Below are 17621 nucleotides of genomic sequence, written 5' to 3'. Positions count from 1 at the left end.
AGAAGTCAGGTAATAAGTACATTTCTTTTTGGATAGTACCACTACTTCCCTTTCTCATGGCTTGGGTATTTTCTTGTGAGTGTTTCTTGTTTATTTAAGATGTTGAAGATTGAGCCCAGGGCTTCATGCGTGCTAAACACATGCTCTACTTCCCATGCAGTTGCAATCTCAACCCATCGGTGATTCCTGAAGCTCAAGGATCCTTTGTTCAGCCTTGTACAGCTAACTGTTAAGACATTCTTTACATGTGCTTTATTTCCTTTAGAGTGTTTCTTCACGCTTCTCTCTCTTGGCTTATATCATCTGCCTGTTGCCCGCTCTCCACGTTTCCCATGGGTGCGACTGGCATATTTATCACAGTTGTATTTACTGTTATTTTCTTGGCAGTGCTGGTGTTTGAATTCAGGGTCTTGCTCTTGCTAGGCTGGCATGAAACTGTTGAGCCATGCCTCCAGCTCTGTTTTCTGCTGGCTATTTTTAGGATAGCCTATGATCCCATGATGAGCCCACAAAGATAGGGGTCCCAGGCATGTGCCACCATATGCAGCTTCTCTTCTATGGAGGTGGAGTCTCGGAGACTTTTCTGGCCTGGCTGTCCTCCTAACATCCGCCTCCCACATAGCTTGAGATGACAGCTGTAAAACACTTTGCATAGCTAAGGGTTCAGAAAGGGGTGGAAGGGACTCGTGAACTTTTCTACCTAGGTTGGCCTCAAACCATGATCCTTATTCTCAGCCTCCCAAGTAGCTAGAATCATGGGTATGAGCCACTGGTGCCAGGCTATCATAAATTTCCAGTCTAATCATTTCAGCACAGCTTCGTGTTTAAGTCTGATTCTGATTCTTTGTTTCTCCAGGCTGCATTTTTCTTTTTTGCCTTTTGGTATGACTTGCAAAACTTCTGCTAAAGGCAGATCTGAGGTATCAGGTATAGGAACTCAGATAAATGTTAAGAACTTAGGCTGAACTTTAGAGCTTGCAGTGAAGTTATCAGTGCTTAGGATTCCCTCTGACACCTTGATTCTGAATCTCCTATGATATTTGGGTTTCCCTAGAGACTCCTTAAACAGGGATCTGAGACCCTATATGACTATGGGTATTAGACTACCCATAGGGGCTCCACAACCCTTGGGACAAGGTCTCTGTATTCACTGAGTCACCCAAGCCGTGACCTCCATAAGGGCTTTCCACCCTCTTACCAACCTTAGGAAAGAGACGGTCTAGAGGGATGGATATTTCCCTCCCAGTTTCTCTTTTTTTTTTTTTTTTAATTTTATTTAATTTTATTTGAGAACATACTGTACAGAGGGGTTACAATTACATGGGCAGGATAATGCATACATTTCTTACCAAGCATTGCAGCCTCCTCCTTTGTTTACCCTTCACCTCCCTTCCCAGCCTCCCCCCTCCCCCCCACCCAATTATACCCCCCCTCCCCCCCCCCAACGACATTGTAAAGCTGGTTTTGACATGACATTTTGTACTTCTCATTGTTGCAACAGGTCCACCTGAATCCTTTTTTTTATTTTTAATTTAATTTTATTTTATTTGAGAACATACTGTACAGAGGGGTTACAATTACATGGGCAGGAAAATGCATACATTTCTTACCAAGCATTGCAGCCTCCTCCTTTGTTTACCCTTCACCTCCCTTCCCAGCCTCCCCCCTCCCCCCCACCCAATCATACCCCCCCTCCCCCCTCCGCCACCGACATTGTAAAGCTGGTTTTGACATGACATTTTGTAATTCTCATTGTTGCAACAGGTCCACCTGAATCCTTAAACGACTTGTTTGTCCCCGTCTCCTCCACATGTTATACTGACATCAAATATAGTGAAAGCGGGGGTTACACTGTGGGGGAGGGACATACAAAGCAACAAAGAAATAATATTATAAATGCGTTAGAAACACATGCATGAAAGAAACAAAAATACATATTTGAGGGTTCGTTTTCCTAACATCACATTCTCTGACTTTTTCCGCTTGACTCATACCTATACTAGATATTGCAAATAAGGGAAACCATGGGACCTATGTTTCTTTGGGCCTGGCTTACTTCACTTAATATAATTTTTTCCAAGCCTTTCCGTTTCCTAACAAATGGGGCAATGTCATTCTTTCTGATGGAGGCATAGAATTCCATTGTGTATATATACCATATCTTCTTGATCCATTCATCTACTGAGGGGCATCTGGGTTGGTTCCATATCTTAGCTATGGTAAATAATGCTGCAATAAACATAGTTGTGCTGGTAGCTTTAGTGTGGCCTTGTTTGTGATCATTTGGGTAAATGCCCAAAAGTGGGATTGCTGGGTCATTGGGGAGCTCTATGTGGAGTCTTTTGAGGAACCTCCATACTGCTTTCCAAAGTGGTTGAACAAGTTTACATTCCCACCAACAATGAAGTAAGGTTCCTTTCTGTCCACATCCCCTCCAGCATCTGTTGTTGTTAGAGTTCTTGATTTTTGCTGTTCTAACTGGAGTGAGGTGATATCTTAATGTTGTTTTGATTTGCATTTCTTTTATGGCTAGGGATGTTGAACATTTCTTCATGTGTCTATTGGCCATCCTTCTTTCTTCTTCAGAGAAGCGTCTCTTTAAGTCTTTCACCCACTTACTTATTGGGCAGTTGTTTCTTTGAGGATTTGTTGTTGGGTGGTTTAATTTTTTGAGTTCCAAGTATATTTTAGATATGAGACCCTTGTCCGTTGTATGGCTAGTAAAGATCTTCTCCCAATCCGTGGGCTTTCTATTGATCTTGCTAGCTATGTCATTTGCCCTGCAGAAGCTCTGCAACCTTATACAATCCCATTTGTCCAACCTTTCTTTGATTTGTTGTGTTTCCGGGTCTCTATTCAGAAAATTTCGGCCTGAGCCAAGGAGACCCAGGGTTTCTCCTATTCCATCCTGTAATGTTTTCAGAGTGTCTGCTTTGAGTTCAAGGTCTTTGATCCATTTGGAGTTGATTCTGGTGCAGGGTGATATATAAGGATCTAGCTTTAGTTTTCTACATGTAGTTAACCAGTTTTGCCAGCACCATTTACTGAAGAGGCTGTCTGTCTTCCATTCTATTGTTTTAGCTCCCTTATCGAAGATTAGATGGCTATAGGTCTGTAGGTTCATTTCTGGGTTTTCAATTCTATTCCATTGGTCCTGAGGTCTGTTCTTATGCCAATACCAAGCTGTTTTGATTACTATGGCTTTATAGTAGAGTTTGAAATTTGGTACTGATATTCCTCCAGCAGTGCTCTTTCCGTTGAGGACCGTTTTTGCTATTCGGGGTCTTTTATTGTTCCATATGAATTTTTGGATTGCCTCTTCTATTTCCTTGAAGAATGAGGGTGGAATTTTGATAGGTATTGCGTTGAATTTGTAGATAGCCTTGGGAAGTATTGCCATTTTCACGATGTTAATCTTTCCAATCCAGGAGCATGGGAGGTTTTGCCATTTTTTAAGTTCTGTGTTGATTTCCTTTATCAAGATTTTAAAGTTTTCATCATAGAGGTCCTTCACTTCTTTAGTTAAGTTAATTCCTAGGTATTTTATTTTTTGTGGGGCTATTACAAATGGAGTTGCTTTCCTAATTTCAGCCACACTTTTCTCATTGTTGGCATACAGAAAAGCCATTGATTTTTGGGGGTTAATTTTATAACCTGCTACTTTGCCGAAGTTTTGAATCAGCTTGAGTAATTTGGGAGTGGAGTCTATGGGATTCTTTAAATACAAGATCATGTCATCTGCAAAGAGGGAGAGTTTTATTTCTTCTTTCCCTATTTGGATCCCCTTTATGTCTGCATCTTGTCTTATTGCTGTAGCTAGGCATTCTAATACTAGATTGAAGAGAAGTGGAGAGAGTGGGCATCCTTGTCTTGTTCCTGAGTTAAGAGGAAATGGCTTTAGTTTTTCACCATTGAGTATAATGCTGGCTGTAGGTTTGTCATATACAGCCTTTATTGTATTGAGGAACGTTCCATGGATTCCTAATTTTTCCAAAACCTTCATCAGGAAGGGGTGTTGGATCTTGTCGAATGCTTTTTCTGCGTCTATTGAGATAACCATGTGGTTCTTATTCTTGCTCCTGTTGATGTGATGAATAATATTAATTGATTTGCGTATATTGAACCAGCTTTGCATCCCTGAAATGAATCCTGTTTGATCGTGGTGTATGATTTTTTGGATGAATTGTTGAAGTCGGTTGGCCAAAATTTTGTTGAGAAGTTTTGCATCAATGTTCATCAAAGAAATGGGTCTATAGTTCTTTTTCTTTGATGAGTCCCTGCCTGGTTTTGGGATGAAGGTTATGATGGCTTCATAGAATGTGTTCGGTAGTGAGCTTTCTCTTTCAATTTCATTGAAGAGTTGGAGGAGAATTGGTGTGAGCTCTGCTTTGAAGGCCTTGTAAAATTCCGCTGTAAAACCATCTGGTCCTGGACTTTTCTTAGCTGGGAGGTCTCTTATTGCTGTTTCTATTTCAATGCTTGATATGGGCCTGTTAAATAGTTTAACTCATCTTGGTTTAGTTTTGGCATGTCAATATTTGCTAGGAAGAGGTCCATTTCTGTCAAGTTCTCAAACTTATTAGCATAAAGTTTTGAGAAGTATTCCCTTATAATGTTCTGAATCTTGGTTGTTTCCGTGGTGATGTTTCCATTCTCATCTCTGAGTTTATTAATTTGGGTGTGTTCTCTTCTTTTTCTGATAAGATTTGCTAAGGGTCTGTCAATTTTGTTAATTTTTTCGAAGAACCAACTCTTTGTTTTGTTGATTCTTTCTATAGTTTTTTTGGATTCTAATTCATTTAGTTCTGATTTAATTTTGATTATTTCTTTCCGTCTACTGGATTGGGGTTTATCTTGCTGCTCTTTTTCAAGGAGGTTTAGATGTGTCATTAAATTGTTAGTTTCAGATCTCTCCAATTTGTGGATGTAGGAGCTCAGAGCTATAAACTTGCCTCTGAGTACTGCCTTTTCTGTGTCCCAGAGGAGCTGGTATTTTGTGTGTTCATTTTTGTTGAATAGCATGAACATTTGAATTTCCTTTCTAATCTCTTCCATGACCCACTCATGATTCAGCAGTGTGTTGTTCAGCCTCCATGTGATACCGGACTTCTTTGGTGGCTTTTGGTGTTGAGTTCTAATTTTATTCCCTTGTGGTCAGAGAGAATGCAAGGTATAACTTCAATGTTTCTGAATTTAGGCAAGTTTGCTTTGTGGCCTAAATGTGGTCTATTTTAGAAAACGTTCCATGTGCTGCTGAGAAAAACGTGTATTCTGATGCTGCTGGGTGAAATGTTCGGTAGATGTCTGTTAAGTCTAGTTGATCTATGCAGCTGTTTAGATCTGCGGTTTCTCTGTTGAGTTTTTGCCGAGTTGATCTATCTAGTGGGGAGAGTGGTGTGTTAAAATCCCCAACAATTAATGTCTTTGGATCTATATGGGATTTGAGGGAAAGTAGTGTTTCTTTGATAAATTTGGGTGCTCCATTGTTTGGCGAATAGATATTTAGAATTGTAATATCCTCCTGAAGGAGAGATCCTTTAATTAGTATGTAGCGACCTTCTTTATCTCTTTTCACGAATTTTAATTTGAAGTCTATTTTATCTGATATTAGGATTGCAACTCCCGCCTGTTTATGCGGTCCGTTTGCTTGGTAGATTTTGTTCCAGCCTTTAACATTGAAAATGTGTTTGTTTTTACGGGCAAGATGTGACTCCTGCAGGCAGCAGATAGAAGGGTCTTGTTTTTTAATCCAACTAGACAGTCTATGTCGCTTAATTGGAGAGTTCAGTCCGTTAACATTAAGAGATAGGACTGAGAGGTATTTGGGAGTTCCTGCCATGTTATCTACCTTCTTGGGGGCTGCAAAAACTGGGTTCTTCCTATGGTTCTTGGATTCTCAGTTTGTGTGCAGTTTCTTGGCCTTTATTGCGGTCTTGTTGGTTTTCTATGTGTAGGACATCTTTAAGAATCTTTTGTAGGGCTGGTTTGGTGGAGATGTATTGTTTCAATTTTTCTTTGCTATGGAAGGTTTTTATTTGGCCTTCAGTTATGAAGGAGAGTTTAGCTGGGTACAGTATTCTTGGTTGATAGTTGTTTGTTTTTAGGGCATGGCATACATCATTCCAGGCTCTTCTTGCTTTGATTGTCTCTGCTGAGAAATCTGAGGTGATTCTAATTGGTTTCCCTTTATAAGTGATTACCCTTTTCTCTCTGACAGCTTTAAGGATCTTTTCCTTGTTCTGAGTTGATCCTGTGTGGATTATAATGTGGCGGTGGGATGTCCTATTCTGGTCTGGTCTATTTGGGGTTCTAAAGGCTTCTTGTATCTGGACAGGCCTATCTTTTTGCATGTTTGGGAAGTTCTCTGCTAGGATCCTGTTAAACAAATTTCCTAGACCATTAACTTCTGTTTCTAGGTGCTCCTCTACACCCATTATCCTTAGATTAGGCCTTCTGATGGTGTCTTCCAGGTGTTGGATAGATCTATCATATTTCTTGGACTTGTCTTGGATGGTTGTATGTTCTTTCTCTATAATATCTAGGCTGTCTTCAATCCCTGAGATTCGATCTTCTGCATGGTCTAACCTGCTGTCAAGACTCTCTACTTTGTTTTTTATCTCTTTTCCTTCTAGTTGGTCAGCTTTGATGGCTTCAAGTTCTTTGTTGAAGCTCTGTTTTAGGTCTTGTATGAATTTCTTTACTTCCTTAATTTGGTGTTCAGTGTTTGTCCTCAAATCACTTAGTTGATTGGTTATGGTTTCTTTGGGCTCCCATTCCTTCTGTTGGGTTCCATTCAGCATTCCCTTTGTGGTCTCCCTGACTTCCTTCAGCTCTTTGTTAATGGATTCCATGAATGCCTTTAGTGATCTTTGTGTGTTCTCTACCTGGTCTCTCAATTCCTGTATTACTCTTTGATTAGCTTCCTCCCGTTCGTGGGATTCCTGTAGATCTCTTTGAGTGTTCTCAGCCTGCTCACGCCATTCCTCCCTTTCTCTTTGAGTATTCTCAAGTTGTTCACACAAATCCTGTATCAGTTTTTGAGTAGCTTCCTCATGCTTATGATATTCCTGTATAAACTTCTGGGATGCCTCCTCTCTCTCCCTATCACGCTCATACAGAGTCCTTTGTACGTTGTCAAACTTCTCATTTATCATGTTTGCCAGCAGTGTTTGTAGAGCTATTTGGGAACTCTCCTCTGGATTATTCATTATCTGTTCTAACCCCTGATTATCAATATTGGGAATTGAGATACCCGAATTTGCCATTTTTCTTGTGTTTTTCCGGCTTACTCTGCCCATTTGAGATGAAGATAGCACCAGTTTTGTGCTAGAACACTATCTTAAAGCAACCATCAACCAAAGTTTGCATTTGTACAGTCAATAGTCTACAGATACAATCTAGTTCAACAGATACATCTATTCGACATCAAACAACTATATGTTAAAGGACTTTGAACCGCAGAGAAGAATTTGGAAAACCAGAAATTATTAGGGTTAGGGAGAGATGTGGGTAAAAAATAGGAATAGATTGGTGTGGGGAGGCACAGGGAGAGTTAACTATGTCCTAATCACAATGCAGGAAATAGGTTGGGTAGGATGCAAGTAGAGAGAGAGAGAAAAAGAAGAAAGGGAAAGGGGAATGAAAAGAGACCAGAAAAAAATGGAAACGTAAAAATTAATGTTATTATAGAGATTAAAAGACCATCTATTTAGAGAGGAATGTGAATATGTTGAGAAAAAGGGAGGGACATAGAAGAGATGTGAAAAACTTTAAAAAAATGCTTAAAATATTATATAGGTATAAAGAGGTAGTACTGCTATTAATGAATTTAAGTCTCAGAGGTTTTGAATTGAGTAATAAGTTTGTGGATTAAGTGTGTACACAATGGGGGATAGGGTCTACTAGTTAACTACGGGTTTATCTGAGGATGTGCAGGACAAGAGTTAAGTCACATAAAGAAGAACAAAAGAGGAAAAGGTGGAAAGGATAGGAAAGTGAGAAGAAAAGATCAGAAGTTCAGTAGAGCTAGACAAAAAACAAAAAGATAATTAAGAATGAAAGACAAAGAGAAAGAAGACAAGAAAAGAAAGGAAAACACACATTCACGTTATTCCTAAAATAAAAATTATGAGAAAAAAAAAGTTACTGGAAAACAATTATTTTTTCAGAAGAGGCAAAAATTAAAGATTAATAAAAGTTTTAGAAAAGGAAAAAATTTTTTTTATATATATAAGGTAACAAAAAACGAGAAAAAAAAACAAAAAGAAAAAAAGAAAAGAAGAAGAAAAAAAAAAGTTCTTTGATTTTTTTTTTTTTTGGGAGGGGTGGGAAGAGTCCTGTATCTCCCTTTTGTCTGTAACCAGAGTCTGGTTGGAGTCTCTGGTCAGCTTGAGGTCCTGTGGCTTGATTGGTTTCTTAAGTCAGTTTGTTGGAACAGGCAGAAAAATGCTCTGCTTTACCCAAGATTTTGAGATCCCTCTCCCAGGTTAGTTTACTGGGAGGGTGATCTGCTTTGAGAATCACAAAAGAGGGGGATGCAGTGATGAGGCTAGGTTCTGGGTAGAGTTGAGGCCTTTCAACAAACAGTAGCTTTTCCCTGGGGCTATTTTGTGAAAAAAACTCACAGCACCCAGCCTGGAGCCATTCTCAGGGTTTCTGTTTTTCAATTGATTGTGGAGGCTGCTAGAGGGAGGGGCAGCCTCTGGCTCTGGTTACCCGGTGAGGAGAGCCACTCCAATGGCTGGCGCCTGAGCTGGGTGACTTTTCCCTGGATGGAACTGAGTCTGTGAGGTCACTTCGCCGTTAAGTTCTTGTGACCTGCTAAATGACTCGTTTTATTCCAAGGCCTGAGCTGGAGCTAGCCGCTCCTCCGAGCTTTGTCAGTATCCAAGATGAAGATCACCGGTGCTGGGGGGGGGGAGGGGTGGCCTTCCCTCCTCTGCTCCCTGAGAAGGAGTGAGGAAGTCGGGCTTCTACTCACGCCGAGTCTTGGATCCCGGTAGTCTCTGGTCTGCAAAGTGCAGGATGAAGTTGTCCGCTCCTTGTCGGTTCTTGCTGGTGTTGAGTAGAATCCGCTCGTCCGCAGCGTCTGGCTCCTTCGTCCAGGACTGTGTCTCAGGTATGGCCCCAGCGGCGGTGGTCGCTACCGCGACCCTGCTGCCGCAGCAGCAGCTGCTGGCAGGCGCTCAGATGTGTCTGCTTGGCTTCCCCTCTCTTGACTAACTCTCTGTCCTGTGATGGCACACTTGGTGTGATTCTCTGGCTTGGGGCTGTTCACTGGAACTCTGAAACTGTTTTCTATGCAAGAGCTTGTTCAGATTCCAGCTTCTCCTCCGCCATCTTCCCAGAACTTCTCCCAGTTTCTCTTAAGGGTGAAAGAACAGAAGGACGAAGAACAGAAGGCTCTGGACATAATTAAAAATGGCTGCTCTTCCCCCTTTCAGAAGTGTAAGGGGGAGTTTTCTTTGGTCTTCATGGTAAAGACCTGGTAAAACTCCTATTGGTAAAAAGAAGGGGAGTGTCGTTCCCCCCCTCCCCCCCCCGCCCCCACCCCATGACAGGGTTTTTGTGCTTTCAATAGCCCAGCATGTCCATGCTTAGCCATCCAGCTCTGAGCCCAGGGCTGAGTGTTCCTGTCCCAGGCCTGATCTGTCTGTCTGTCCATTTGCCAGGCCAGCAATTTGTCCTTGTAAACTCAGTTCTCTGATGGATCTACTGTTGGCTTTTAGAATGTTGTTTTTTGTTTTCACACTGGAAAGTTAATGACTTTCAAGTTTCTTTCCATGTTAGACTAGAAACTGGAAGCTCCACTTAACTACTGATACCTTCTATCACAGCTACTGTGTACACTACTATGTACTGAGCACTTAGTATGTGTCCTTGGTTCTACCTAGCACTTTAAATCTACCCAAATGCTTAATCCAAGCATCCTTTAGACTCAGAAAGTCGTACAAAACTGAGGAGGCCAAAGTCACTTTGATGGCTGCGGTCTCTAGCTTGGCCTTCTGGTCCTTTTTCAAGCATGTATACTGTATGTGGGCCCTGGGTTAGACCCTGGGAAGGCCGCAGTCAATAAGTCCTGCCCAGGCCCATCCCCAATGCTATGATAGTGCATATCAATCCTAGGGTCTACCCTTAGCTTCTGTAACTCCACTTTCCTTTTATGACTTCATTTTAGAAGCAAAAAGCACCTCCATCCATGAGACTAGTTCCTTATGGTTTGACATTTAAAACTATATATGTACCCCCTGTCCCGTTTATGCTCCTAAGTCACAGTCATTCTGCCCTTGCTCAGTGCTGTGTTTGGCTTCTGTAACTTCCTGCTTAGCTTGCACCTGCAGGAAAGAACTGTTAGGGGCTTGAGCACCACCACCCCGGAGCAAACAAGAATGTACATTTTCTGCTTAAAAGCAGCCCTCAGAACAGGCTCAGTACTGCACTTGGGCAATCATTGACCTACTGGACGGCTAATAAAGGCTTTCTATTCGCTGTACTCTGTGTGGTCTTCCTGGTGGCTTACCTCACAACAATGCAACTTTACTTTGACTGGGGAGCTGAATTTAATAAGACAACCCTATGAGTCAGAATTTTCATCATTCAAGAAGGACTACTAGATATTATGGAAACTTTACTTCATCAGAAAAGGAAACATTTATATATTTACTTATTTTTTGGCTGTGGGGCTTGAACTCAGGGCCTGGGCACTGTTCCTGAGGCTCTTTGTGCTCAAGGCTAATTCTCTACCACTTGTGCCACAGCACCATTTCCAATTTTTGAGTGATTAATTGGAAATGAGAGTCTCACATGGATTTTTTTTGCCCGGGTTGGCTTCTACCATGATCTCAGATCTTAGCCCTCCTGAGTTGCGAGGATTACAGGCATGAGCCACTGGTACCTGGATAGAAAATTTTATTTTTAAATTGTCACCTCTGTTTCTGGATGAGGAACAGGAAGTTCAGAGGGACTCTGAAACTACTGTAGGAAAGCAGGGAGAAGATGTACTTGAAGATGCAGGCTCAGGTAAGAATTTCCTGAACAGGATCTAACAACTCAGAAACTGAGTGCAAGAATTAACCAATGGGTTTGAGTCAACTTAGGAGGCTTCTGCATAACAAAGGAAATAATTGCCAGAATGAAGAGGCAACCCACAGAATGGGAGAGAGCCTTTGCAAGTTATTCATTGGATGAAGATTAATATCCAGAGTGTATGAAGAGCTCAAAAAATTAAATGTTAAAAGAACAAACCACAGGTAATAAATGGGCAAGTGAACAGACAGTTCTCAAAAGGATTACTGATGGCTGATAAATACATGAAGTGTTCAACATCCTTAGCCATAAAGGAAATGCAAATCAAAACCACTTTAGATACTATCTCATTTCAGTCAGAAGGACATTCAGCAAGAAAATATAAGCTGGGTGCCAGTGGCTCATGCCTGTAATCCTAGCTACTCAGGAGGCTGCGATCTGTATATCTGAAACACATTGTGTGCACTATGGAAGTTATGATGAATTCCATTGAAAACTTGCAAGATAAAAATGGGGACTAAGGGAGTCAGAGATGATAATAGAGGGGGTAAATGTGATTAACGTGCATTCTGGCTTTTGTTTTTTGTGTGTGTGCTAGTACTAAGGTTTGTACTCAGAAACTGATACTCTCACCTGGCTTCTTCACTTGCTCAGGGCTGGTGCTCTACCATTTGAGGCACACCACCACTTCTGGCTTTTTGCTGGTTCACTGAAGATAAGAGTCTCTGGTACTTCTCTGCCTGGGCTGCCTTTGAGCTGTGATCTTCAGATCTCAGCCTCCTGAGTAGCTAGGATTACAGGCATGAGCCACCAGTGTCTAGCTATGATCAAAGTACATTCTGCATGAGTATGGAAATATCAATGAAACTCCCTACATTGTACAACTACCCTCATAGGAGGAAAAGATGTGTTAGAGAAAAAAAAACACAAAAAACAAAAACCAAAGACTTTATCTAGTGTAAAATACCCCATTATTTTATGTGTTACTAATACATAGATTTAAAAAAAGCTGCTGTGAATAAAAAGAGGCATAGATTGCATGAAGAAAAGAAGAGTATTTGGGAGGCTGAGATTGGGAGTGAAGAGACCAGATCTGGCTGGTGCCATCTTGACCAGGTGGTGGGTGATTGGCACCATTTCATGGAGCAGGCAGGGAAGTCCCGCCTCCAGGTGATGGGCGTGCCTGAATTCCTAGAGGCTGGGGTGGGGACTTGGACAGTAGATTGCTGGACCTGTCAGTCTTGGGTCCTGAACTCTCAAGCTCCCTGTAACCCTGTCCCCTGACTTGAGCCTATTTAGGCCCTGAGCCAGCTCACAAGCCGTGCTCCAGTTCTGTCTCTGAGGCCAAAGCCAAAATAAACCTCCTTGCTAGTGAACAGAGAGTCATTTGGCACTTGAAGAGGGCGTACAAGTAGTGGTTGCAGGAGGCCTGGGCGTCCCCGGGCCAGAGGTGGGGGGATGAGGAGAAGTGAGTTTGAGGTAGGCTTGGCAGTACATGTCCCATGGAGAGGGTAGAGAAGGGTCCCCAAGTTGTGTGGCTGGGGTAAATATGGCATCCTGTCAGCTAAGGGGAAGGGGTTGAGGTGGGGAGGTCAGTTCAGACTGGGTTCCTGAAGGAGGTCCTAGCGATGTTAGATGAAGAGTTGAGCTTCAAGGTGAGATGCACCTTGGGCCCTGGGCTCCCGTGTGTGCGGCTGGCAGGCAGGAGTGCTGCCTATTGGGAGCAAAGCCATCTTTTTCTATCAAAGCATATTGCTCACAAGTTCAAGCTTTGGCCTGTGGTTTGGCTCTTGTTAAGGAAAGGGGGAACGCTTTTTGGGATCAAGAAAGGTCTTTTGAAAAGTAAGATTTTTCCTTAAACTGGTTTATTTCCAAGATGCATTTAAGACACACCTCAGGTAGTTCAAGAAATCGCATATTTTGAGATTACTGTGTACTGTGAATCTTATTTCCAAGTCATTTTATGTAGATACTTTCTACCCTATTCAAACTAGCCATCTTGAGCATATTGTGAACCTGAGCTCAGCCAATCTCAGCAGAGGGGCGGGACTTGCTATGTTAGGGACAAATGGGCTGCTCCTGTATGCTTTCTTGCCAGATTTTTGGCTAATGGCACACCCTTCTGCAGAAGTAAAATTTACCTTGCTGAGATAGTACTTTATTTTCGTGACTATGATCGTCATCTTTGTCATTTTTGTGGCTTGTTCTTGGAGAGCATATTTATAACTCGGTCCCAGGGAAGGGCCACGGCCTATCTAGGCAGGAGAGAGAATACTAGGTAGCAAGCAGCAAGCAGCTTTGCAGAAGGTGGCCTTCCCTTTGCAGCCGGAATGGCTGGTTTACCTTCTACCACTAGATGTCACTATTTCCCCACCAAAAAAATCTCTGCTTTCCTTTGAGTGGACTCTTGAACAAGGCCTGGAATAGATTTGGCATTATTTGGGAGGCCCAAACTGATCAATGTCCTTGATGTCTTAGCTTAAAGATACAGTTAGCATTCACACACATGAGACGGCATCGGGGAGACCCGTTCAAATAAGACACATTGTGCATTTTCATTCCACCCTGGGTTAGAAGCATTGCACACCCAGGTAAGGATTCTGTCATCTCCCAGGGAGCTCAGAGAGAGCTCCAAGAAGGGACTTCCAGGCAAACCAGCCAGAGGATACTATGGGGGCAACACACAAGAGTGTAGATGGGGCGTGGTGCTAGGGAGATTATCTGTGTGTGGAGAAGCTGGATTGACTTTGCTGGAGGAGGGGGGTTACGTAGAGTTCTGGAAGGGCTGGGGACGGGAGGGGGGAGGAGGGGTCCGCTGGGATTGGAGAACATCCACGTGGACATCCTGGAAGCTTTTTATTTTATTTTATTTATTTTTTATTTTTTGTGAGCATACTGTACAGAGGGGTTACAATTACATGGGTAAGATAATGCGTACATTTCTTATCAAGCATTGCAGCCTCCTCCTTTGTTTCCCCTTCACATCCCTTCCCAGCCTCCCCCCTCCCCCCCCACCCCATCCTCCCCCCCCCCCCCCACCAAAGTTGTAAAGTTCATTTTTGACATGACAACTTGTACATCTCATAGTTGCATCGGGTCCACCTGTATCCTTAAACGACTTGTTTTTCCCCATCTCTTCCACAAATTATACCGACATCAAATATAGTGAAAGCGGGGGTTATACTGTGGGGGAGGGACATACAAAGCAACAAGGAAATAATCTTATAAATGCATTAGAAACAAATGCATGAAAGAAAAAAAATTAAATATATATCTAAGGGTTCATTTTCCTAACATCACATTATCTGATCTTTTCTGCTTGACACATACATATACTAGATATTGCAAATAAGGGAAACCGATCCTTATATATCACCCTGCACCAGAATCAACTCCAAATGGATCAAAGACCTTGGAGTCAAAGCAGACACTCTGAAAACATTACAGGATGGAATAGGAGAAACCCTAGGTCTCCTTGGCTCAGGCCGAAATTTTCTTAATAGAGACTCGGAAACACAACAAATCAAAGAAAGTTTGGACTAATGGGATTGCATGAAATTGCAGAGCTTCTGCATGGCAAAGGACATAGCTAGCAAGATCAATAGAAAGCCCACAGATTGGGAGAAGATCTTTACTAGCCATACAACAGACAAGGGTCTCATATCTAAAATATACTTGGAACTCAAAAAATTAAATCCCCCAACAACAAATCCTCAAAGAAACAACTACCCAATAAATAAGTGGGCTAAAGACTTGAAGATAAACTTCTCTGAAGAGGAAAGAAGGATGGCCAATAGACCCATGAAGAAATGCTCAACCTCCCTAGCCATAAAAGAAATGCAAATCAAAACAACATTGAGATACCACCTCACCCCAGTTAGAATGGCAAAAATCAAGAACTCTAACAACAACAGATGCTGGTGGAGATGTGGACAGAAGGGAACCTTACTGCATTGTTGGTGGGAGTATAAACTTGTTCAACCACTTTGGAAAGCAGTATGGAGGTTCCTCAAAAGACTCCACATAGAGCTCCCCTATGACCCAGCAATCCCACTTTTGGGCATTTACCCAAATGTTTACAAACAAGACCACACTAAAGCTACCAGCACAACTATGTTTATTGCAGCATTATTTACCATAGCTAAGATATGGAACCAACCCAGATGCCCCTCAGTAGATGAATGGATCAAGAAAATGTGGTATATATACACAATGGAATTTTATGCCTCCATCAGAAAGAATGACATTGCCCCATTTGTTAGGAAATGGAAAGGCTTGGAAAAAAATTATATTAAGTGAAGTAAGCCAGGCCTGGAAGCTTTTTTAGGGAAATGGGCTGTGAGTGCTTTGAATGCCCAGAGAGAGGCTGGGTATTGGGGAAAGGGCAGTGAAGGCAGGTGGAAATCTACAGGAAGGCCTGGGATGTGGCTTCCTCGGGCGCGGAGACTCACGGTTGTGGCTCTGGCTATGGAGGGAATGGTTGAGGAACTGCCGCATTACTATTGTCATCACAGCGCTTTCAAACCTAGGGTGGAAATGAACTCATTAAGCAGCTCAAATAGAGTGTTGTTCTGTGCATGATGAACCTCTGGGGAAAAGGGAGGGTGGGGGGTGGTCGGTTTGGGAATGAATATCCCTCCTCTACCTGTCTTACACGGGCACAGAGCCACGGTGAATTAAAAGAAAATCACTGGCAAATTTGGGCCCACTCAGCTGTAACCAAGCCATTTACGTAGTGAAATGGAACTGAAAGCTAATGACCGCTTCGTGGGTCACAGATCCCATGTGAGGGGAGGGTGGGGTGGGCAGGTGGATGTGGGGGGGGTCGTGACAGGCTTGCTGGGGAGAAGTCTTCCCAGGGACTGGAGGGAGCTGTGGTGGTGGTAGGGATGGCTGTGATTGAGAGACGGTGTTGGCTTATCATCCCTGTCATCCAAGTTTGTGTCACTTTCCAGTGGGCTCTTGTTGATTCTAGACAGAGGAGACAAGAACCCAGGCCCACTCTCAGCCTTCTGGTGTCTCATCTGAGACATCAGGCTGGAAGGATTCCTCCTCCTCCTCCTCCTCCTCCTCCCCCTCCTCCTTCCCTTCCTCCTCCTCCTCCTCCTCCTCCTCCTCCTCCTCCTCCCCCTCCCCCTCCTCCTTCCCTTCCTCCTCCTCCTCCTCCTCCTCCTCCTCCCCCTCCCCCTCCTCCTTCCCTTCCTCCTCCTCCTCCTCCTCTTCCTCCTCCTCCCCCTCCTCCTCCTCCTCCCCTTCCTCCCTCCTCCTCCTCTTCCTCCTCCTCCTCCTCTTCCTCCTCCTCCTATTTTGGTGCTAGTCCTGGAACTTGAACTCAGGACCTGGGTGCTGTCCCTGAGTTCTTTTGCTCAAGGGAAGTGCTCTACTACTTGAGCCATAGGGCCATTCCTAATTCCTTTTGGCAGCTAATGGGAGATAAGAATCTCATGGACTTTCCCACCTGAGTTGGCTTTGATCTGTGATCCTCTGATCTCAGCCTCCTAAATAGCTAGGAATACAGGCATGAGGCACCGGTTCCCAGCTTGGAAGGGTTTGTTCACACACACTTGAGCAGAGGGTTCTGGAGTCATTGCAGAGCGAGGTGTGTAGCTGGTGGCTCATGCCTGTAATCCTAGGTTACTTGGGAGAAATTTGGAGGACAGTCCAGCAGAACAATCTGAAAGACATCATTGAAAAAAATGACCAGAAAAAGCAGGGCTGGAGGCATGGTTCAAGTGGCAGAATGCCAGTCAATCAAGCGAGCTAAACATGAGGGAAGTTCTGAGTTCAAACCCCAATACTTGCACAAAATAAGGACATGCTGGGCTCATAATTTGCACATATGCTGTGGAGACCCCTAAGATGAAGTGTCTCGGGGTAGCCACTGCCAGGTTAGGTGAGGCTCTGGCCCATCCCCAGAGAAGGTCAAACCACCATGTGTAAGTAAGCTTGGAAGCTGGGCGCTGGTGGCTCACACCTGTAATCCTAACTACTCAGGAGGCTGAGATCTGAGGCCTGAGATTCAAAGCCAGCCGGGGCAGAAAAATCTGGGAGGCGTATTTTCAACTAACCAGCAAAATGCCAGAAGTGGAGGTGTGGCTCAAGTGGTAGAGCTCTAGCCTTGAATGCAAAAGCTATGGGATAGCACCCAGGCCTTGAGATCAAGCCCAGCACCTCCCTCCCCTCTCTACCCCCCCCCCCCCACCATGCACAATATACTTGGGTTTCCATTCTGCTGCACAGCTGGGAATCCTAGTTTAAAGCCATGCCAAGGGACGTCCCTCTCCCCGGCTGCCTCTGTTCTCCTGGGACAGGGAGGGGGACAGTGGCCTGAGCAATGGGGGGCACCCACTCCTCGCTGAGCCAGCAAGCCAAGTGTTCCCCTTAAGTGTGGCCGCTGCAGCAGCAATGCCTGGGATTCATTTTCCATCCTGAGAGCGAGGCTGAGGGGACGGGGAGGACGGCAGGATAGAGTGTGGCAGCTGCTGCTGGAGTTGGGGAAGTATCCTGGGGGACCTGCTGGGGAACTGGGGACCTGGCCCTGGGGGGAAGATGCGGCCAGGCTTAGGTACATCCCAGTGGGCTCATCCCCTAAGCCA

This window comes from Dipodomys spectabilis, unplaced genomic scaffold, assembly GCF_019054845.1.
Source record: "Dipodomys spectabilis isolate Male_0828 unplaced genomic scaffold, ASM1905484v1 ptg000023l, whole genome shotgun sequence".
Taxonomy (NCBI): domain Eukaryota; kingdom Metazoa; phylum Chordata; class Mammalia; order Rodentia; family Heteromyidae; genus Dipodomys; species Dipodomys spectabilis.
The sequence above is the reverse complement of the archived record's forward strand: the minus strand, read 5'-3'. Positions refer to the sequence as shown.